The sequence below is a fragment of the Malaclemys terrapin genome, chromosome 5 (genome assembly GCF_027887155.1).
Source record: "Malaclemys terrapin pileata isolate rMalTer1 chromosome 5, rMalTer1.hap1, whole genome shotgun sequence".
NCBI classification, from domain to species: Eukaryota; Metazoa; Chordata; order Testudines; family Emydidae; genus Malaclemys; species Malaclemys terrapin.
In genome coordinates, this window is record NC_071509.1 from 97247639 (window position 1) to 97255046 (window position 7408).

A 7408-nucleotide genomic window follows, 5' to 3' on the forward strand; every position below is an offset into this window, starting at 1 on the left:
TTCTTCCTTCCTGTTTAGAATGGTTTGTCGTTTGATTTGTACAGAATTCACTGAAGGAGAGTTTAGTTGAAGAGAAGCCTTTTGCATTTAGTTCTGAACATGGTAAAGTTAAGCATCTTCCCCTACTCTTACTTCCTACTGTTAGCCAAATGGGCTCGTTTCCCCCTGGAGCTGCCCAATTACCCCAAGGAGGCACGGGAGTCGAGAAGACGGCTTCAAGTTCTTTATTGATCAGTCAGCTGAGCGGGTGTCCCCCTCGACTCATGCCAGAGGGAGGAACACACCTTACAAGCACAACTGGGCTTCTTTTATACAGAGAGACGAACAACTTAGCGTGTCTAAATTCTGCTAACCTATGCTTTGTTTAAATTCAGTTCTAGTACCGGTAGTAATCAGGATACATTTGTTTAGCTTCCCGTCCTTCACATTCCTTTCCCAGGGTCCGTCCAACCCCCTCCCCTTTTCCATATATCTTCTATACATCCTGTATACGTGCAGCTTCATGCATGGGAAACGACAGTGAGAACTGAGATAAGCATGTTTACTGGGATAACAAGCAGAAGCCGAGATAAGCATGTTTTTCGGTTTTTGGGCCTAACAAGATTCCCCCCTAAAAAGCATTTTGAGAGCCTTATGGCCCCCAATCCTCAGCCTTCACCGGCTGGTATAGGGCCATCATTTGTTGGTGTATAATTTGATTAGCCATTCGTCAGACTAATGCAACTACACAGGGAGCAAAGCAAGCTAGGGTTAATAGGGTTGTAATAAAGAGTACAAAGAGAAGAAGGCCTTCTCGGAGCCATCCCAGTTGCGGTAACCAGGACGTGAACCAGTCCATATTCCACCCACCCCATGTTTGGACCGGGACATGGGCTAACTTTCTCATTTCTTTTGTTAGCTGTTTTACCGCCTTTCCATTATCATCTATTTGTAAACAGCAATTAGATTAGTTTAATTTTGCACAAATTCCCCCTTCTTCTGCCAGCAAATAATCAAGAACTAGATGGTGCTGGTAGAGCACATTCCTCATCTGAGTGGACTGATCGGCCAAAAGATCAAGAGCTGCAGCCGTCTGATTAGTTATTATTTCTAAAATGGCTTGCAGCCTAATTATCCGATTCAAGTTGTAAATGGGCTCCCTTGCCCCTGAGATCCACTCATTAGGATTCCATGTAGCTGGACCATAATGTTTTATAATTCTCTCAGGGGGCCACTCCTGAGCCCCCCATGTTTGGGAGCTTCCGGCGGTCAGGGTGGAATCCACGAACCACCTTTCTCTAATTAAACCTTAATTCCCAATTTATTTCCCTGCATCTGGGGTAATAGAAAGAACAAGGGTCTTATATATCCAACATAACATATCCCAGACCAATTTGGAGGCAATCTTCGGTAGGCATAGGACCCGCAGATCCAATAATGGCCCTTTAGAGCCCAGGTTCCATTAGCAAAGGGGCCATCCCAGGTTTCCTCATTCTCATCGTCCTCTAGATGGTCAAAATATAAAGGATTACCTGGCCCTAAAGGTCCCCCCACCATTCCATCAGCTGAACTGCAATAATCACATCTCCATGCCCCAGCTCCTGCTTTCCAGACACAATCGCAGCCCCATTTTGGCTGATTGGTGCTAGACCAGAATTGTTTAAAACCCCATACTCGAGTTCCATTCTGATTCTGCCATACCCATTTGAAACCACCGTACCACGTGGTCCTTGCTAGTGGTATTGTCTACCTGGCAACTCGTGAATAGGGCGTCAAAGAACCCATCCTGTCCTACCGCCCTGCAACCTTCGGCCGTAGGGTAGTATTGTTTGGAGCATTTCACCCAACTATTATTGGTGAGCCTCACATGGGTCTGGTTCCATTGCCCCTGATATTTAGAACAGTCATACAGATGACAATAAGGGTCCCAGCAATCAAACCCTGGGATAGAGTCCAATCACACTTGCTTTCTCCCAAGTACACTCCCTCCCGCCTTGTTCGATTAAGGCAGAGAATACCCATTCCAGAAGAATACAGTCGCCAGAGGCTACTATCCTCAGTCCAAACCCCCGTTCCATCGTGGACTATACTCAAATTGCTGAGCCACCATTTGGGCTGTACCGGCTGGGCTACCCAAGGCCATTCATTTAATTCCCCTGGGCCTCCGCATACCCAACAGTTACTGAGGTTAATGGATTTTCCTATTGTCTCCCCCCAGCTGTAAAAACCTATTTTCCCAACCATAATAGTGGTGGAAGCACATAAACAAAAATATTAACAATAATTTAATTATCTTTTTCTAAACAGTCCCTTTAGTCCGTCCAAGTACTGATACTCCCAGGTGGAGTCTTCACCTGTGCCACCCCGGGCGTCCGGAGCCGGGGCGGGCAGAGGGCTGGTGTCCTCTTCCGCTAGTTCCGTCTCCGGGTTAGGGTTCAGAAACCGCTTTACCCGCGTATGGTGTGTCCATTTGTCACTCCCAAGAACTTTGACTGCAGCTTGGCTGATGAGCGAGACAGTGTGCGGGCCGTCCCACCGTGGTGTAAGGGGGTCACGCTTCCACTTCTTGACAAGGACCTGATCACCGATCTGGAACGGGTACACGGGCTGGTCCAAGGGAAGGGCCTGAAAAGGCACCGCGTCGATGCAGCTGTAACAAAACAGATTGCAACCCAGAGACCTGTTTCCATAAGGAGTCCTTCCCCATTTCCCAGTTTACATCCTCCTGGAACCCCGGGATAAGGATTCGGGGAGGGAACCCAAAGACCAGTTCAAATGGTGAAAGCTTAAGACCCTTACGTGGGGCCCTTCGAATGCGGGTAAGGGCGAGCGGTAGCGCATCAAGCCACTTTAAACTAGACTCTGTGCATAGTTTAGTGAGGGTATCCTTGAAATATTCTATTCATTCTTTCCACCTGTCCCGTGCTTTGCGGCCTCCAGGGTGTATGCAACTTCCATTGTATACCGAGTGCCTGGGACACCTGTTGCAAGACTTCAATACAGTCATGAGTGGGGCTGGTCTCATAGGAAACCCAAGGGTCAGGCAATAGGGTAGCTAGGTTGAGGGAGCTAACTGTCCTAAAGGTTAAGTTAGGGGCTAGCAAGGGCCCTACCTCATATCTGGTATGTTGACTGGGATTTAGATGCTTTTCCCCAGCACCTGTCCCCAGTATTTGAAGCACCCCGTGGGGAACCACAACCTCAGTGTCCCCCCCCAGGGTAAACTTTTCAGCCTCCTGTACAAGGAGAGCGGTGGCTGCAACGGCCCATAAGCAGGCAGGCCACCCCTTGGCGACAGGGTCCAAGACCTTCGAATAGTATCCAATGGGTCGCCAGGTTGGCCCTGACCTTTGGCACAGGACTCCAGCTGCCACCCCTCCTCTTTCATGAACGTATAGGGTGAATGGCTTCCGGGAATCTGGGAGGGCTAGAGCGGGAGGCTGAACCAAGGCTTCTTTAAGCTCTCGAAATGCTTTTTCCATTTCCCTGGTCCATTTCCAGTGGAGCAGACCTTCTTTAGTTAAAGACTCATATAGTGGTCTGGCTTTTCCCCCATAGTCAGGGATCCAGAGTCAACAGAAGCCAGTCAGTCCCAGAAATGCCCTTAGTTCTCGGGGGTTTCGGGGCTGAGGGTATCAAGTATAACCTGGATTCTTTCTTTGCCCAAACTGCGATTCCCTTGGCAGAGTTGGTATCCAAGGAAGGTGACCTGCTGCTTAACCAACTGAGCTTTTTCCTTTGATACTTTATATCCCTGTACCCCAAGGTGATTGAGGAGCTCTACAGTTTGCTCCTTGCAGACTGTCTCTGTTTCAGTACTCAAGAGCAGATCATCACAGTACTGAACTATGTTACATGCAGGATGGTTAGCCAGGAATGGGGCCAGGTCCCTTTTTAGCTGGCTGCCAAAAATCTCTGGTGCACAGGTGAGTCCCTGTGGGACAACAGTCCAAAGATATTGGGCCCTGTAATGGGTGTCCGGATCCTCCCATTCAAAGGCAAACAAACAGTCTCTGCTATTAACTTGTTAATTTGTCTTAGGTCCTGGACCAACCGATAATGCCCATTAGGCTTAGGCACCCCCATTATTGGAGTATTGTATGGGGACGTGTCTTCCTTTAACCACCTGCACTGCAAAAACTTTTGAATCAGGGGTTTTAACCCGATCCGAGTGGTTAGCTTAAGGGGGTATTGTCGAATTCGGACTGGGCTGCTTCCCTCCTTAAGGGAAATATGCACTGGTGTAGCATTCCTGGCTCGGGCCACGCCTCCTTCCTCTGCCCAGACCTTGGGATTTACCCCCCCCCCCCCCCCCCCGGCAGCTGGCTTCCATCACTTCCCTTACATTCCAGGGAGTGATCTCTAGCATTTATGAGAGCCATCTGGTAATTAGAGGCTTGCTGCTTAGGGATTCTGACTTCCATTGTCCCGTTATCGAATGAGATCTCCGCCTGTAATTTAATGAGGATATCTCGTCCGAGCAGCGCTATGGGGCAGGAGGGACTGCAAACAAACTGATGGGAAATTTGACGGTCCCCTATTTTTACTAGGAGAGGCAAAGTTTTTTCCAAAGCTGTAGTTTGTCCCTCTATCCCCTGGACTATGGCACGTCCCCGAGCTCTATCTCGGGGAGCCTTATTAAGGGGGAGCAAACTAAGAGTGGCCCCAGTATCAATAAGGGCTTCAATTGGGCGGCCCTCCACTTTAATTTTTACTGTGGGATCCAGGCTAGCAGCTTGTGCTGTCAGGAGGGGCCGCTGGGTTCCCAGACCCCCCTATGGGGAAGACTCCTCCCCTGAACGTCCTGTACTGTTGTAGAGGATGGGAAGGGATGGGGTTTTATCTTTACGTTCCTTTCCCATGGCCTGTCACCGGGGGCATTCATTCTCCAGTGCCCCTCTTCCCTACAGATAGCGCACTGATTTCGACCCAGGCGGGGGCCCCGCCCCTTCCCCGGTGGCCCTGGCCGTCCCTTAACTTTGTCCCCCCTTTCTTCATATCCTTTCCTTTGGGCCATGGCTAAAATGTGGGCCCCTTTCTTCCGAGAACGGGGGATTCTGTTGCTTCCAATTATATAGCTCACTAGTGGTAAAGGGAACATATACCATAGTGAGATTACCCTCAGGGGCTACAGTTTCCTGCAGTGGACACAAATAATTCTGTTGCAGGGGCCCTTGGAGTACCGGGCCACCCTTGCTCCTGGTGTGGTTAGACACCGGGGAGCTTAGAGAGATCGGAGGGGGCTCCCGTTTGGAAAAGTCCTGGTCGCTTGGCTCACCCCTTTCAGTTGAGCCATTATCCTCAGAGGAGGGGGTGGGGATTTCAATTGAGGATACCGGAGCCAGGAGGCCGGGATACAAAGGGGGAGGGGGCATAGGATCAGGGGCAGAGGGAATCACAGCCCGCAGACAAGATTTCTTAACAGGGAAACAGGGTTTCCTAACAGGGGCACGGGCCATTAAGGTTTTAATAGTTTGTGATCTACATTTTTGCAACCATGGGGGATGATTGGCCACAAGGTCCTGCCAAATATCTATATAGGGATATTGGTCCCAATGCCCATCCCAGGTCACAATGCTATGTACTGCTTGTACAACCCCTGGTTTGAGCGTCCCTCCCTCGGGCCATTCCACCCCGAATGTCATCCATTCAAGAGTACAGAATTTTACAAGCTTGTCTTTACATAATACAATTCCATAATTAGCCTGGCGTCTAAACGCCTTCCAGTTATGCAGCATACATCCCAGGGGTGTCCAGGAGAAGGTGCTTTGTCCGGACCCCATTATGCTTTACCCAGAGTTTTCCGAGACAGAGATATCAAGAGGGGGAAGAGGTATAGATCTAGTTCTAACTCAGATATCCGCTGGGTCACGAGGTTCGGCTGACCCCCCCTTGCAATCAAGATATCCTGGTCATCGGGTTTCCCCTTGCAGGAGTCTTGGGGCGGCTGAAGTCAGCTTAAGCCTCAGACCTGTCAGCAGCACTCATTCATCTTTCACACAGATCCTTTAATCAGTTACAATCTCGGTTTCCAACACACCATTAAGAGGAGAAACAAGATTACCCCTCCTAGAAACAAGAGTAATCCCTGAGGTTGCTCCAAGTCCCAATAATTGTTAAAAACGGCCCATGGACTTGTGGAGTTAGTTACGTTACTCATTGGCCGTTATTTGCTTACCCTTTAACCAAAAACACAACAACAAGACATTTACAAAGCTACAATAATGTTAACATACCTTCCCGTATACAGGCTGCCTAGGGGATTTCCACTGTCCAACCCACACCTCGGGGGCATTATTCCTCAAACCCAGGAGGTAAACGCACTTACCGCCCGAAGTGGCCGCGTCCGGCAGTCAGACTTCCCCTCCTTCTGAAGCCGTCTTGCTTCCGTGTCCTTCAGAGTTCTCTTTAGAGAGGACGCAGCCGCCCCGGCCGATTGTGACGATCCGAGGCCCGAGCAAAGCAACAGCTCGAGGTGGCCACTCCTCGGAATCGCCCTCGGCCGTCGGTCAGTGCCCTCTACAGGGAGAGAAGTCCCGGCGGAGTCGCCATTTGTTAGCCAAATGGGCTCGTTTCCCCCTGGAGCTGCCCAATTACCCCAAGGAGGCACGGGAGTCGAGAAGACGGCTTCAAGTTCTTTATTGATCAGTCAGCTGAGCAGGTGTCCCCCTCGACTCATGCCAGAGGGAGGAACACACCTTACAAGCACAACTGGGCTTCTTTTATACAGAGAGACAAACAACTTAGCGTGTCTAAATTCTGCTAACCTATGCTTTGTTTAAATTCAGTTCTAGTAGTAATCAGGATACATCTGTTTAGCTTCCCGTCCTTCACATTCCTTTCCCAGGGTCCGTCCAACCCCCTCCCCTTTTCCATATATCTTCTATACATCCTGTATACGTGCAGCTTCATGCATGGGAAACGACAGTGAGAACTGAGATAAGCATGTTTACTGGGATAACAAGCAGAAGCCGAGATAAGCATGTTTTTCGGTTTTTGGGCCTAACACTACCTTTTTCCCCTTTCACAGATGAATTGATGACAGGAACGCTCTCTTTTCTGTGTTAGTATAGCACAAAACGCATATGGCCTCGATCCCAACTGGGGCCTTTGTCTGCCACTAGACTTCTGGCACTCTCCCAACCCCTTCCTCCAAACTCCCCAGGTTCTTGTTACTGTTGCTGCTGTCTCTCTCTGCCCAAACTCCTTACCACCAAAGCTTTCCGACTACTCCAGAAATTCTCTCACTGACGCTGAAGTTGCTTTTTGTGCCAGTTGATTGGGCAGCAGTGAATGGCTGAATCACAATTTCCCCCATGAATTATAGCTTTAAAAAAAAGTCACTTAAGGTTGCAATTGTGTTTAAAGTGGAAATTTTTTAGTTAAATTCTTTTTAACCTAAACTCTAACCATGTTGCTCCCTGTTTGA

The 7408-nt window shown here is 49.3% G+C and overlaps 1 long non-coding RNA gene across 1 annotated transcript; it reads right to left on the bottom strand.

Annotated features, from left to right (window-relative positions):
- Window positions 1-209: 209 nt before the first annotated feature.
- On the bottom strand, window positions 210-6980 carry LOC128838741 (uncharacterized). Its single transcript, XR_008445255.1, has 2 exons — window positions 6308-6980; window positions 210-2629 (listed from the first exon to the last, which is right to left on the bottom strand). It is a non-coding gene; the product is annotated as an uncharacterized LOC128838741 (long non-coding RNA).
- Window positions 6981-7408: the final 428 nt, after the last annotated feature.